Source organism: Onychomys torridus, chromosome 4 (genome assembly GCF_903995425.1).
Source record: "Onychomys torridus chromosome 4, mOncTor1.1, whole genome shotgun sequence".
Taxonomy (NCBI): domain Eukaryota; kingdom Metazoa; phylum Chordata; class Mammalia; order Rodentia; family Cricetidae; genus Onychomys; species Onychomys torridus.
Genome location: NC_050446.1, coordinates 8,744,956 through 8,758,839, shown reverse-complemented (window position 1 = coordinate 8,758,839; position 13,884 = coordinate 8,744,956). Strand labels below are relative to the sequence as shown.

Genomic DNA, 13,884 nt, shown 5'->3' with positions numbered 1-13,884 from the left:
GAGTTTTAAAGTTCACTAAAATATGGATGTGACTGGCTGAAGGATAGATATGTCAGTGAACAATTGACAGTCCAGAGACAAACTGTCGCGTTTATGGTCAATTGTCACTGTAAAGGGGGGCGGAGATTATTAGTGAGGGAAGAATTATCTGTACAGCTTGTGTATCTTATCAGTCAGCTGGTGCACACACACCCCAATACTCACGTCCACATCCACAAAAACGCCCGGCCGTTCATTTCTGTCCTCTCTGCCTTTCTAGGATGTACGCGGGCACACGTAACACTTCGTTTTAATGGCTGAACAATTTACCAACGTATGGATCACTACAGTTAGCCTGGGAATTATCAGGACCCAGGAGGGTCCACACAGATGAAGAGCTGGCGGCTGAGGACCTGGAGACGTGGATCCACCTGCATGCAGCTCAGCTCGGAATGCACTGCTAACTCGGGCTTCCACGGGACGACCTTCGCTAGCGGGATGTGTATGCAAAAGGAAAGAGTCGAGTCGGTTAGCAGCAGCACCAAAGTTCCATTTGTGGGCACCTGCATCTTTTGGGCAGCTACTCAGATAACGTGCAACACTAAAGGGATGAGGACTCTGGCTCAAAGACGATCGGTAGTGAGCTGCTACTTACGTCCTTTTGGGTCAGTCACTTCGCCGCTCTTCCAGTAGCAGCGCACCCCCAGGCTGCAGGGATCCCTGTCTTTTTAAGGGGGCTGAACTTCGCTCCGTTACTTCCGCCCCGAAGAGACTTGGCGCAGGCGCGTTGGAGAGAGTAGGGTGAAGCGGTGGGAAGCGTTCCCCTTTACAGACATGGTAACGCCCAGGCTGCCGCGGGTGCGCCCGGCCGTGACGTCACTTCCTGGGCGGAGGAGGGAGAGTGGTGCAGTGAGGGACAAACAAAAGGAGGGCGCCCGAGGAGCGCGGCGTCCGGCGGCGGGACTGTGTGGCGGAGGACCGGGGCTGCCTGCCCGGCGGCTGCGAGCGGCGAGCTAAGGTGAGTGGGTCGGGTGGGGGATGAGACATGCGCTGTCACCTCTCGGAACCCACCCTGATGTGTGCCCCGCCTCCGCAAGTCCGGGGCGGCTCTCGCTGCCCGCGGGCGCCGGCCACCCAGGCCCTGCGCCCCGCTGCGCTCCGCTCCGCCCGGCCTCCGGCGGGCGCCGCTCCCAACCCCACCCTCCTGGCCGTGCCGCGGCTCGCGAGCCCCCTCCCGGGCACCCTGTGTTCGTCGCGCGCCTCTCACGCGAGTTTCCGCCGCGCTCTCCCGGCCACACTTGCTGCGCTGGTCCCGCCGATCCGCGCCCCTCCACGCACGCGCCCCTTCCCCAGTGGTTCCACCTGGGCGTTCTCTGGACAGCTCTCCCACCAGCTCCCCTAGTTCTCAGTCGCGGGCTTCCCGGCGCCAGCCTCTTTCCTTGGACCCCTCCCTCTTCCTGATCTGCGGGACAGTTCCCATGGCAGGAGCACAGGCTTTTGGGACCTCGGTCTTTGGGCTTCGCCGGTTCCCCGGACGACCGGTTCTTGATGTGAAACTCCACTTGTTTCTGCCCTTGTCTTCTTTATCCATCGGTGGGCAGGAGTATCAGATCTATGAAAGTGTGGGTGAGCTGAAGGTCAGCAAAGATGCTCCCAGGCTGAAGGAAGAGCTCAGAGAGCTGTTTGTTTGTTTGTTTGTTTGTTTTTTGAGACAGGGTCTCACTATGTAGCCTTGGCTGTTCTAGAACTCTCTATGTAGACTAGGCTAGCTTCGAACTCACAGAGATTAGCCTGCCTCTGCCTCCCGAGTGCTGGGTAAAGACGTGGGCCACTAAGCTCTGCTTGAGCCCTGGGTTCTTGAACCTGCTTTGGTGAGGATTCCTCCCCTTCCTCTGGACTGGAGTGAACCAAGATGGGCTGGCTCTCCTCTGATGCAAGTACTGCCTTTTTTGGGAAGGACACCTGAATTGAGTGAGCAATGAGTGTTAGCCTTTTCCTGATGGGAACTGGGCTGGCCTAGTGGTAGTTCCAGGACAGTCACACTTAACTGCCTCCTCTTCCTCTGCCTCAACTAGGATACCTTTTAAGGATGACGTGTGGAAGGGAGAGAGGGTATGTGAGGACGGGGACACTTGTGTGCTGAATTTTGGAGGAAGACATGAGTAGCCAGAGGCTCCAAGGTCCTTGCATGTGTGTCTGTGGTACCTTTAACCCTGCCATCTGTGTTCTGCCCTCTGGAGCAGACACACTGGCAGACAGACAGACAGACACTGCAGAAAGAAGAGTAGGTTGACTGTTAGGGGTAGGAAAGTGGGAGTGTATTCAGAGGCCTCGGGTGGGGTGGTGCCGGTGGGCTAGGCCACTTACACTACTGTTTCCTTGATGAAGGTCATGTTCTCCTGTGACTGTCTGGAGCAGGGCAAGGACATATAGGTAGTGCTGGAGGACAACTTCCTGGAGCGTGTGAGATGGGGTTTGATGCTCCTCCTTGGGGGATGGTGTACAAGAGCAGAGATCAGAGAAGCATTTGGCATCCCCCCCCCCCCCCCAAGTCAGCCTCACACATTGTTCTCTGTACCTAAGGCATACTTGCTAGGATGAAGTTTGCTTGCAAATTTGAGTGGCCTTTGTGGAGGATGTGGACTCCTGAGGGTCATCCTAATGGGGTAGAACCCCAGCTTGCTGCCTAGAAGAGCTGGGACCAGCCTGTTCCCAACTCACTCACCTGAGACTGTAGATGCTTCCAGGTTTTTACACAGAGATACTGAGGCACAGCCTGAGCAGTGAAGACCTCCTAATAACTCAGGAGGAATACATGTAGACTTTAAATAGAGACAGCAGAGGAAGGAGGAGGGGGCCTTGGGTCAGTGAGCAGGCTGCCCAGGGTGTGTGAGTCCAGAGTCCTCCTTTAGTCATGGCCGTGAAGTGGCCAGTTACTGTCCAGCATCAGCGATGTCCCAGTCCTGCCCAAGACAGAGGGTGGGGCACAGGTGGCCTGATGGCCTCTGCTCCTTCCTGGCTCTGGCTGCTGGGTGCCTGCCTGTCTTGTCTTCCTGTGGTTTGGGGAACTGTGTTTGATGTCCAACCTTTACCAGAGACTGGAACCTCACAAGTTGACAGGTGCTCCCCAACCCTTCCCAGACTCATCCAGGCCCTGCCGTCTGCTGCTTCCTTCCTGGAGAACTCCTAATGTTTTAACTCCCTCACAGCTGGGCCACACTGCCATCTTGGGCTGCTTTTGCTGTCTCCCAAGTCTGGAGTGGCACCCACACTCCTCTCTCATACTGCCACCTTGTCTCTGGTAAGCAGAACAAAGCAGGGTGCCCCTGGGTAGTTGAGTGCCTGCTCACTCTGGAGAGTGTGTCCTCGTACTTGAGTAGAAATCCTTGTCTGGCCTGGCTCTCCCTCACCGCTCCCTCTCTCGGCTTCCGCCTCCAGGACTAGTTGTGACCAGAAAGTACCTTGTAGCATCTTGCCTCCTCTCCTCTCCTGCCAGTGAATACATGCTCTGCTCCTGCCTGGATTGTTCTCCTACTCGTCATGCTCAGGGGTCACCAGAAACCTGCTCCGCCAGCAGCTTGTACTAACCAACCCCTCTGGCCTGGGCTGGGCCTGAGTCCCCAGCCAGGGCCTTGCCTCCAGATTGAAAAGGCTGCCTGGGGGCTCTTTGGAGAACCAGGGTCTGTGGGACAGGTGCTCCTGTTACCCTAGAGCCCCATATAGGCCCTGACAGCATCCTCTGGCTCTCTAAAAATGCTGGCCCAGTGTAAGTACCTCTGAGACCCACAGATGTACCTGTTAACTGTAGCTCTTGACTTTCTCCTAGGGCAGCAGCCGTGTCCATGGAGCAAAAGGAATGCCCGGACCCTGTGCATCCAGACAGGGACCAGCCTCAGCACCAACAGCCAGCACGAAGATAGCAGAGCCACCTCAGGGTAAGGCCCTCTCCAGACTTTGTGTACTGCCTCTCCCAGGCAGATAGCATGGCCCACGCCTCCATTTTCATAGTCCTTTGGCCTTTATAGGATCCAGGGCTTCTGAGTGTTCCTGCTTGCTCTGCCTTGGTGTTTTGGTTTTTGTTTAGTAGTGGGGACTGAACCCAGGGCCTCACATGTGTCACACAAGTGCTCTATCTTTAAATTACTTCTTAAACTCAATATGAGGCTGGCCTTGAACTCCTGCTCTCCCTGCTTCCATCTCCCAGTCCTAGGATTATAGGCACACAGCACCAGTCTGGGGTAATGTGGTGCTGGGGATGGGACCCAGGGTTCTCTGTGTGCAAGGTATGCACTACTAGCTCCCACCCCCAGCTTTCTCCTTGGACCTTGTTTCACCTTTATAGTCAGGAAGGATCTCCTAACTTGCTGGGTCAGACCAAGCTTGAACTAGCAGCTCTGCTTTAGCTCCTGAGTAGCTGGACTCCAGGCTCTGTGAGCAGGCCCAGCAGGCTGTGTTTTTGAACCCAGTGCTGTTGCACTGAGCCTCACATTTGTCTTCCTCCCCCTACATCTTACTAGTATGGATAGCTAGAAATGCTGCCTGTGCCACATTTCCCAAGAGGTGTTCCTTTGGACACGAACCCCTTTGGTCATGGAGGTTAGATAATTCTGCAGCTGCTGCAGGACTGACTGGTCAGCTTGAGCATGATGAATGTGAGCAGTCCTCACACTTACGTGGTCATATGTATACTCTGTATACTTTCTATTTGCTTTCTGAGGCAAGGTTTTACTCAGACTTGGTAGGTAGCTGAGGATAGTCTCCTGCCTCTTGAGTGCCTGGATTACAGACTTATACCACTAAGTGTGCTTTCTGTGGGTGCTGGACCTGGACCCCAGGGCTGTGTGCACACTAGGCAAACACTACCAACTGAGCTCCTTCTCCAGCCCTCCATTGCACTGGAGAGGTTTTCCAGGACCAGAGGCTCACTCACTAGCTAGGACCTGACTCAGGGTTAGATCTAGTCAGATCTCAGCATTGCTTGCTGAGGGACTGTGGGCGTCTCAGTGTTGAGCACCTTTGCTGCAGGTGGGACAGCAGCCCTGTCATCAGCACTGGGGAGGCTGAGGCAGGAGGTTTGTAACATGAATCTTAAAGATACTTATTGATAAAAACAAACCCAAAGCCAGTTATTGGGGTGAATGCTGGAAGATCAGAGAAGCAGAACAAGCCACAGCTACTTCACCTCGCCAGTTCCTCAGCTGATCCTGTTTCCTGAGACTGGAAGCTCCTGAGTCCTTATCCAAATGGATCTCAGCTGAACTGCTGCTCAAAAGCCTAAAAGCTGAACCAGCCAAATGCTGCTAGTTTCTGGTCTTCACACTTTATATAGCTTTCCGCTTTCTGCTATCACTCCCTGGGATTAAAGGCTCACTTCTTTCGATTAAAGGCATGAGTCACCACGCCTGGCTGTTTCCAGTGTGGCCTTGAATTCACAGAGATCCAGAGGGATTTCTGCCTCTGGAATGCTAGGATTAAAGGTGTGAGTGCCACCATTTTCTAGCCTCTGTATCTAGTGGCTGTTCTGTTTTCTAACCCCAGAAAAGTTTATTAGGGTGCACAATATTTTGGGGAACACAATACCACCACAGAGGTTTGCCAACCTTAGCTACATACTGAGACTCTCTCAAGAAAATAAACTAGGGGGTTGGGGATTTAGCTCAGTGGTAGAGCACTTGCCTAGCAAGCACAAGGCCCTGGGTTGGATCCTCAGCTCAAAAAAAAAAAAAGAAAAAAAAAATATATATACATATAAAGAAAATAAACTAGGAAGTGGATCTCTGAGTTTGAGGCCAGCCTGGACTATATAGCAAGTTCCAGCCAGGGCCACACAGAGAGACCTAGTCTCAAGAACAACAACAAAACAAAAGGCAAAGGGAACAGGGTGAAGGGAGCTCATTGATATTGTTAGCAGGAAGTTAGGTCCCCAGCAAGCCTCTGAAACGGGGTGGTGATAGTCATGTTTCAAGGACTGGTGTGGAGAAGGCACTTAGAACACTCTGTAACAGGATCTTGGGAGCCTCAGCTTGAGCTTGGTCTCTGTCAGTGTTTATATAGAAACTGAGGCTCAAAGCCAGGAAGCAACATGCTAAACCCACCCATGAAGGACGGTGATGTGGATTTGAACTCAGCTCCTGTAACTCTGTCTGGGTCTGGTCCTTTGTTCTTGCCTCAGTCCCCCAACCTCTGTTTATGCCTCAGCTTTTCCTGGAGGATTGCAAGAGCCCCCACCCCACCCCCAGCCTGGACTTTACGGAAATAGTCAGCCTGGGGGTGGGGTGGGGGGTGGGTTGCTGCTGCTTTCAACATCCGTGTAGCCCAGGGCGGCCTCAAACGGCTTTTTTTTTTTTTTTTTTTTTTTTAATTTTATTATGTGTATGAATGATGAATGTTTTGCCTGCATGTATGTCTGTGCACCATGGGTGTGCCTGGTGCCCTTGAAGATCAGAAGAGGGCTTCAGATTCCCTTGAACTGGAGTTAGAGACAGGTGTGTGTGTGTGTGTGTGTGTGTGTGTGTGTGTGTGTGTGTGTGTGTGTGTTGGGAATTGAACCTGGGTCCTCTGTGAGAGCAACAAGTGATCCTTCCTAACTCCTGAGCCATCTCTTCAGCCCCAACTCTTGATCCTCTTACCTCAGCCTCCAGAGGGTAGGGATTTTAGATGTGCTGCATCATACTGTTTAGATTTTCATGTCAGAGAGAAGGTAAAGTCCTGACCCCATCTTCAGAGACCGGGATAGATGGAGAGACCCCCACCACATCTCTCTGGTGCCTGCTTCATGAAAGTCAGGGCGCTTTGGGGCTGTCTGCTTTGGCTCTCTTCTTTTTTGGAAGGGCAGCAGCGTCTAGAGCCCTTTCCCAGGACAGATTCAGACAGGCTGCTGAGCCTGGCAGACAGAAGGCACATTCCTGCTGCAGCACCCCTGGGGCCCTGCTCTGGCCCTGCTAGGCTTTTCTGCTCATGTGGGGCCTGGACATCAGAGAGGAAGGTGGAAAACGCCTGGTGTGTGGTGCTGTTCATACTCTTGTTTATGGGAACAAGGCCAGCAGTGACTGCTTTACACCGTGGGAGCTTCCTGTTGGTTGTTGAGGAACTCTGTCCCAGGAGAGAGGAGGCCTGAGCTGGAGCCTGCCTTGCTGGACAGTGGTGAACAGGAAGCAGTGGGAAGTGCCTCTGGGAGATGGGAATTCCTTCTCTGCTTGGAGACTGTACCGAAGAGCCGCCACATGCTGGCCTGAGGTTTGACCTGCCAATTTCAGCCTCTGCTGTCAGCCTGAGCTGGGGCCCAGGTGCAGGTCAGGGAGAAGTGTGGCATTTGAGTGGGATTGGATTGCTGTGTATGCCTCTCTGTCCTGTACAGACACTTGAGTCATAAGTTAGCCCTGACTGTTTATCCTTACAGTACCTAAAGTCACTTTTGTCCTGGTTGCAGAGCTTTCCTCCTTTCAGACATAAATCCCAAGGGTTGGATGATAAGGGGAAGGGCTTCCCAGTGGTTTGAGTCTACAGATGTACTGTTGGGCACAGCTGACATCAGAACATTTTTTTTTTTCTCTCTTTTTTTGAGCTGAGGATTGAACCCAGGGCCTTGCGCTTGCTAGACAAGCGCTCTACCACTGAGCTAAATCCCCAACCCCAGAACATTTTTTTTTACATGGGCTCTCATGTAGCCCAGGCTGGTCTTGAACTCCTGCCCTTCCTGCCTTTCCCTCCCAGGTGCTGAGATTACAGGTGTGCACCTCCATACCCAGCACCAGCAGGGATTTTAGAGTGAGCATGTCAAGTCCAGCAGCTGGAGTCTGTGGAGTGTTGTTTGGCAGGTTCTGAGTTCTTTGCCAAGCTCCTGGTGCCCACTTCGCCTGATGGTTTTCCTAAGTCCTCCCCGGCCTTGCCCTCTAGGTCCTCCTCTGCTCTAGAACGATAGGAGCTAGCCTCTGAGTAGCTGATGGCTGGACTTCTCCTTCCCCTCCCCCTCCTTCCAACACCTTCCCCTCCATAAACATCCTTGGTGCTAAGAAGCCCTACCAGGTCACTGCATCCACCTCCACCCCAGCCTCGTAAGTGGGACAGATGGGAGGCTTACAGGACGCGGTCACTTGCCTCAAGTTGTAGGTGATAACACACCACCAGACCGAAACTGAAGTCATGGAGTGGTGACCCATGTCCTGTCTACTCCACCCTCCTGCTTCCTCTCTGTCTCTTTACTTCGAGGGTGCTTTCAGAGTGTGACCCCAGCCAGCATGTGTGGTCAAGCTTGGTGTCTGCAGACTGTGCTGGGCACACTGATCAGAAAGCCACTTAGCTTCAGCACAGTCTCCATCTTTGGTGAATGGAGCCAGGGGAATGGAGTAGAGCACCCTCCAGAACCAGGTTGGATATGTGTGTTTTAGTGTTTCTGTCTGTCTGTCTGTCTGTCTGTCTGTCGTGTGTGTGTGTGTGTGTGTGTGTGTGTGTGTGTGTGTGTGTGTGTGATGGGCTTCACCTTTTCTTGTGGAAGATTCATGAGTAGGATGTTTCTGCTGCAGATATCCTGCTGCAGATATCCTGGGCTCTCCTGGGTATTTCATCTGCACCTCCTGTTTCGCAGTAAGTTATCTTCTGTCTCTTGAGGGCTTGAAAAATTAAATTGCTTGCTGCATTACAGCCACACGCTTGGTGTGACGTTCCTCCAGTGTAGAAGTTGCTGTAAAATTCCATGGTTTCACATGCTCGCCCACCTCAGAGGCACAGCTGCCAAACCTGTGCCCTCTCTGACAGCACAGCAAATGTGCTGTCCAGCAGCTCAGGTGGTGCGGCAGAATCCTGACCTTGTGGGGCAGCTGGCACCCCCAGCTGGCTCCCTGGGTTCTTATTTAGGGAGTGGGTAGACAGCTTGCCTTCTGCTGTGTCCCCTTGCTCACCTGGGCCAGGCCAGCACCTCATTCCCCTGGACCCACAGCACAGGTGTTTACAGCTTGTCCAGGGTGTTTACACCTCCTTTTCTTAACCAGTCTCAGAAGACAGAAGGTGTTCATGGCAGCTCATCACCAGTCTTCAAGGATGCTTTGCCCCAGGTACACAGACCCCAAACTGGGTTCCAGTGTTTGTTTTTTGTTTTTTGGAGCTGAGGATTGAACCCAAGGCCTTGTGCTTGCTAGGTAAGCGCTCTACCACTGAGCTAAATCCCCAACCTCCAGTGTTTTCTTAACTCCTGAAATACTAGAGGCTCCTGAGTATGACTTGCCAGGGGTGCTTGCAAAGGCCTCATTCTGTTCACGCCTTGGCAAAAGGAGGCTTTTCCTAAGAAGCGTTTTGAAAGGCCTGTGGATGTACTGGGGCCAAGGAGACCTGTCTTAGGGACTGCTTGGCATAGTGGCAACTCAGATCTGGGTCATCTTCCCACCAGGTCCTGTAACATCAGGTCACTTCGCCTCTCTGGACCTCAGTTTCACGGTATAAAAGGGACAGCCCTCCTGTTCTGAGAACGACAGCAATAGTGGCATGTGCCTGTGGTCTAGGAGGAGCACATGAGTTCCCAGATTCAGAGGCAGCCTGGGCAACGTCTCAGACAACTCCCGGTAATAGCTGGAGTAGCATTGTTACTGTGTGGGCATAATCCAAATGCTTTTTAGGGACCGCTTCATTCAGTCCCCTCCGAGGAAATAGACAGTACAGCCCGTTTTACAGGTGAGGTGAGATTCTTTTCTCAGGTCACTCACCGGTGAGGTTGGGAGCCGCCGAGGTTTGCCTGGCTGTGGAAAGCTGAGGTGCAAGAAGTGTTGGGCACAGAGCAGGGCAGGCAGCAGGGCTAAGCCTTGCCTGCTGCACTGTAGACTGGATTCCATGGCCAGTCGGGTAGTCCAGGAGGTGGCCCTTGCCTGTCACCTTTTACCAGAACACGGGCCACACCCCTACAGTCTGCAGAGGACGGACCTGTTTGGGAAGCCCTGCCCTAAAGTGAGAGCAGTTCAAATACTTCTAACCCTGCTTCTCCAGCCTGCTGTCTCTCCTAGGCTGTTTCCCAAGAAGTGGGGGAGTGCCCTTGTGTGCAGGGTAAGTCCCCAGCCCACAGTCTTTGACTCATTCCAGCTGGGTGTAGGGGTCTGGCCAGGATGGGTGCTGTGTACACAGGAGTGGGAGACCTCCTCTTAACTCCTAGCCCCTACATGAAGAAGCATAAACCCTGAGGTAGATTCATAGGCCTGAGACTCGGTGTCTGACAGGGCCTCTGAGGACCAGCCCTTCCCCCTCCCTGAGAGCATTTTAGAGGGACAGCGGCCCATCTGTGCTTCAGGGAGGATGCCAGCCTCCTGCCTGCAGGGAAGTTTTCTCTTAGGCTCTGTTTGTGTTCAACAAAGGGCTCTTTGTGCTCTGCCTGCTTGCCAGCTCCTGAGGGCCTGGGGCCCAGGTGTAGGAGCTGCCCAAAATTCTGTAGGGTCTGGGCATGCTTGGGTGGTCTCTCTGCATATGGAAGGGGCAACATGTCGTTTCTCTGATCCCGTGTGTGTGTGTGTGTGTGTGTGTGTGTGTGTGTGTGTGTGTGTGTGTAAGAAGCATCAACAAGAAAGTAGGTGCAATACAGGGCACTGCTATAGTTCCAGCTGCTCAGGTAGCTGAGGCAGGAGGATCATCCATACCAGGGCTTTGGGGCCAGCCTAGGCAACATAGACCCTCTTGAGGAAAAAGAAGAGGTGTGAGGGGAGGGATGAAGGATGGGGGGCTTTGAGTGAAGATGGGTCTGGTGCCCGAGGGCTGTCCCTTTGCACCTTTCCCGAGCCCTAGAACCAGTAAGGAGCTCCACCCTCACCTAGACTGAAACAGCACGACTATGGCGAGGTCTTAGGGATGGCAGGTTGGGTTGGGGGTCCATGCTCTCTCCCCTGTACCAGGTTCCAAACAAGTGCAGCACATTATCTTGTCCTTAGTTGTCACAGTGGCGCTCTGGACAGCCACGGTCCCACCTTACAGTTGGGACAGCAGAGCGGACATGACTGATGACGCTCCCTCTGCAGGTTCTTCCTGCCCTGTGTGTTGCCCGTTAAGTGAGGACTGTGGTGGCGGTGGCGTCCCCAGGGTGGCGGGGCCCAGGGTGGCGGGGCCCAGGGCTGACCTTCCCTCGTGTGGTAGCACCCTGTCCTTGTCAGTCCAGATGTAGTCCCAGCAGTCACACAGGGCTGAAGGCAGCTTTTTCCCAAGTGTGTTTCCTACTTAGAAAGATGAGGAAGAGACAGACAAGCTTACCCACCCTCCGACTCAACCTCCTGGAGTTATGTGCTTTTCCATACACGCAGTAATGAGGGATTTTGGTTTGTGTTTTTAAACTGATGGACTGTTTTGGAATAAGAACAGGTATGTGGTAGATTGCTACAGATCATGCAGGCAGCCCTATGCTCTTGAGCAGTGGTTCTCAACCTTCCTAATGCTACAGCCCTTTAATACAGTTCCTCATGTTGTGGTGACACCAACCATAGAATTATTTTTATTGCTACTTTATAACTAACTTTGCTGCTGTTATGAGTCGTAATGTAAATATCTGATATGCAACTCTGCACAATGGTTGTTTGACCCCCAAAGGGCTGTGACCCACAACCTGAGAACCACTGCTTTAGAGCATGGACCCACAACCCTGCCGTCCCTGAAGACCTTTCCATTTCAGACAGCCCTCTAAGCCTGACAGCCTGACCCCATTCCTCAGTCCCTCAAGTTGTTCTCCGACCGCCACAGGCACTTGGTGAGTGCTCTTGCACATGCACGGGTGCACATGCACACATTAAGTGAGTGAAATGAGTCACAAGAGAGGTTGCACAACTCGTTTTTGAGTCACCTTCTAGCTGCAGAGCTGTGTTTTCCTTAATAAACTCTGCTCACTTGCCCTCACTCTCGCTCTCTTTCTTTCCCAAGACAGGGTTCTCTGTAGCCCCGGCTGTCCTGGAACTCACTCTGTAGTCCAGGCTGGCCTTGAACTCACAGAGATCCACCTGCCTCTGCCTCCCGAGTGCTGGGATTACAGGCGTGCTCCACCGCCCGGCTTTCTTTGCTTTTATTGTATGACACGTGAAACATGAACTCCATGTTCTCACTGCATTTGGTGTAGGCTGGTGGCTCAGGGCAGGGTGTTGGATGGGCAGGGGTGGGGTAGGCTGGCTGCACTCCTTTGTGTGCAGTGCTCCCCGCCTCTGTCTCAGGAACTTTGTCCCCAGTAGATCCCCCACTCCCCGGGAGACGTGGCTCTCTTTGAGTTTGACCTCTTGGTACTGTTGTTGGTGTCATCTGGCAGCAGTGACCCTGTCCTGACTGGCTGCTTTTAGGGACCACATTTCTCATGTCCTTGTCAGCAAATTCTTTTTAGGCTGGTGTCTCCGGGACATCATCTGGTCATTGCATACAGGATTGTGAAGAGGGACATTCCTGTTTCAGAGCTACAACAACAGATGTTTAGGCTAAATTAATTGCTTGGGGCCACAAGATGATTTTGTGCTGGAGATGAACTTGAACTCACTGGTCTCCTACCCCTCCTCCACCATCTGCCTGCCACCTAGGGGAAAGCAGTGGCTCTCTGGGTAGCCTATTTGACCCTTCTGCAGCTTGCTTAGAATGCATTTCTGTGTCTCTGGGGGTGGGGCAGGATCTGGTATGGGCGGGGCTGCCCTGAGTTAAGCAGAAAGTGTATACCGGCTGGAAGGAGGGGCTGTGTCCACTACTATAGTCACCTGCACAGTAGCTGCTGCCGCCTGCTGGACCTTCACAAGTGTGAGGATGGGGAGAGGACCAGTGCTGGGCTGGCGCCTTTTATATAATGACATAGCTTAGACACTTAGGAAAGTGTCAATCCTGTATCAGAGCTCAGTCTCCTTCCACCATGGGGGTCCCAGGGATCTGACAGCACAGATGGGCAGAGCAAAGAAAGTCTGCAGTCCTGGAAATGTCAGCCATGACACTGTAACCTCTACGGCTCAGGGGAAAGAATGAGGCCTAGAAACTGTGGCAGCCTCAAGTTTCACGTGGTCAGAGTCTAGTCCATTGAGCTACAACAATAAGTCCAAATGAGTTAAAGACCTGAAGCAAGGGGCCTGGGGAGATGGCTCAGTGGTTAAGAGGACTGGCTGTTCTTCCAGAAGTCCTGAGTTCAGTCTCCAGCAACCACATGGTGGCTCACAAGCATCTGTAATAAGATCTGATTCTCTCTTCTGATCTGCATGAAGACAGACCGCTCATATACATAAAATACATGAATAAATAAATCTTCAAACAAACAAAACTTGAAGCAAAACTTGGAAATTCTTGAGAAGGCAGCTCAGTGACAGGGCACTCATCTAGCACATGTGAGACTCTGGGTTTGATTGCTCGTACCAGAAAGAGACAGTCTTGATGTGCCTGCCAACAAAGCTCAGTGATGCCACACTCACAGAGACAAGGTCAGTGCAGAGCTAGGGGTCATGGTGGACTACATGTACAAGAACCCCCTTTGAACAAGTAGTGGCCATCTTCTCAAAGTCCCCAACACACTGGATAAAAATTTCATCTCTGAAAATCAAGAAAAGGAAGATGAGGTGGTGCCTTTAATCCCAGCACTTGGGAGGCAGATGCAGGTGGATCTCTGTGAGTTCGAGGCCACATGAACCAATAGGAAAGAGGGCTGCAGGGCCAGCGAGGCGGCTTAGGAGGCAAAGGTGTTGTTGCCAAGGCTGACCTGACTCCAATACCTACAGCTACGTGGTAGAAGGAGAGAGCCAACTCCTGCAGGTTGACCTGACCTCCACTTATAGCCCCTCTCCAAATAAATAAATGAATCCAATGAGAACGAACTCTTTTCCTGCATTTATGTGATTATAACGAATGTTTGTAATGGAAAGAACTGAGCCGGAAGTGAGAAGGAACAACAGCGGTCCTCTTGTACCACATTTACACAGTTAGCATACATGCATTCTG

The 13,884-nt window shown here is 52.6% G+C and overlaps 2 protein-coding genes across 4 annotated transcripts in view; one reads left to right on the top strand and one right to left on the bottom strand.

The window, feature by feature from the left end:
• The window catches only part of Kyat1 (kynurenine aminotransferase 1), a 43,670-nt gene extending 42,844 nt beyond the window's left edge, over window positions 1-826 (bottom strand). Inside the window, exon 1 of the mRNA XM_036184996.1 lies at window positions 635-826. The gene's annotated coding sequence lies outside the window, so the exon portion shown is untranslated. The remainder of the gene's footprint in view (window positions 1-634) is intronic.
• Window positions 827-855: 29 nt separating this feature from the next.
• Lrrc8a (leucine rich repeat containing 8 VRAC subunit A) overlaps window positions 856-13,884 on the top strand; it is a 28,391-nt gene continuing 15,362 nt past the window's right edge. The window contains exons 1-2 of one of the 3 annotated variants that reach the window (XM_036184991.1): window positions 856-997; window positions 3,811-3,914. The gene's annotated coding sequence lies outside the window, so the exon portion shown is untranslated. Of the gene's footprint in view, window positions 998-1,748; window positions 3,281-3,805; window positions 3,915-13,884 lie in introns of those variants that run through there. The other 2 variants (XM_036184989.1, XM_036184990.1) reach the window with 2 other exon arrangements.